Below are 1,822 nucleotides of genomic sequence, written 5' to 3'. Positions count from 1 at the left end.
GTGAGACCTTATTGCCCTCTACAATTACCTGAAAGGAGGTTGTAGCGAGGTAGGGGTTGGACTCTTCTCCCATGTGACGAGTGACAGGACTAGAGGAAATGACCTCAAGTTGCGCCAGGGGAGATTTAGGTTGGATATTAGTAAAAATTTCTTTACCGAGAGGTTTGTCAAGCATTGGAACAGGTTTCCTGGGAAGGTGCTGGAGTCCCCATCCCTCGAAGTGTTTAAAAGCTGTGTGGATGTGGTGCTGAGGGACTTGGTTTAGGGACCCTGACAGTGCAGGGGGAACGGTTGGACTCGATGATCTTTAAGGTCTTTTCCAACCAGATGATTCTATGTCTTATAAACACCTCCAGGGACAACGGCTCCACCACTTCCCTGCGCAGCCCATTCCAATGCTTCACAACCCCCTCTGCAAAGAAATTTTTTCTACTATCCAACCTAGATCTCCCCTGGTGCAACTTGAGGCCATTTCCTCTTGTCCTATCGTGTGTTTCTTGGGAGAACAGACCGAATCCCACCTCGCTGCAACCTCCTTTCAGGTAGTTTAGAGAGTGGTAAGGTCTCCCCGCTCTCTATTTTTATTATTCTGACAGTTATTGAAAAATCATCATCTTCTTTCTGTCCAAGAAAAGCTGATTTAATTATTTTTAAACAGCAATTATAAAAATGTTAGCTATAATATTTTTGTTTTTATCTTGGACATTTCAACAACTTACTATGATTTTTTTTCCTAAATGATAGCTGATTAATAAAATTTACAATAAATTATCACTCTAATGCTGTTGTAATTTCATTGCCAAATGACACCTGCTGAGGAATTAACCTGAAGTAAGCAATTACGGTTCTACTGAAATTAGAAGACCTTGGCAACTGTAGTAACTTGCTGTGATATTGGGCACTCGACTCTCTGCCGTCGGGGACCATTTTATACACTTTACTCTAATATAGAGGATGCAAAAATGGCGTTTTATTGCGCAGAACAGAAGGTTATATAGTTTCTAAAGAAGCCTCGCCCTTCGTGGGCGGTTCCTACCTTCCCGTCACAGCCCGTGATCTTCCGGCCGCCTATATTGCCACCCAGTGTGCCACAACAGGCAACATAAATCAGGCTAAACACAGTCCTTCCCGCATGTCTTTAAGATGAATAGCTAACAAACTACAAGCAACTACAATATAAACATTTCAGGAGCAAAATACTAAAATTTTTTTCCAAAAGATACTTGCTCCAAGATTATAAAGTACATTTAACTAATTCTTATATCCAGATTTAAACAATGCTATTGCTACTGATATTTGTCAAATTTCTGAGAGATTTTGATGGAATTTGGAGACCTTTCTCATGACTAATTATAATTACAACCATCGTGATTTCTGAGACCGAATCAGGCTATTATTGAATACTACCTGCAAACACGCTGTAGTTTTAAAACATAGCTTTACTCTCAGAATAAATTCTCCTTTCATGTTTTAGTAATTCATGGACTTTCCTCTTTAATTTAAACTTGTATTAACTCAGCCTGCTTTAACATTAGCAAAATAGGTTGAGAATAATTGTACTCTTACATTAAAATATGAGTATACTGATAAATCTGATGGTAAAATACCATGCCATCTTATAATACTGGTTAAAAAAAACCCAACACCTCAGAGACATCTCTCTACATGTGATTTTTCTAGTGTCTTGTGATGTGAAGCTCACTACAAGGTACTGTGCTCTAAATTTGGGGATACTTTTTGCATTCACTTTTCTTTACAAAATAAATGCATTAAAATTTAAACTTGGCTCTTTTTAGTCGAAATGCGGCTGCTATCTGTTAAG

This window comes from Buceros rhinoceros, unplaced genomic scaffold (assembly GCF_000710305.1).
Source record: "Buceros rhinoceros silvestris isolate BGI_N320 unplaced genomic scaffold, ASM71030v1 scaffold32637, whole genome shotgun sequence".
In the NCBI taxonomy this organism is placed as follows: Eukaryota; Metazoa; Chordata; class Aves; order Bucerotiformes; family Bucerotidae; genus Buceros; species Buceros rhinoceros.
Note: the sequence above shows the minus strand (reverse complement) of the source record.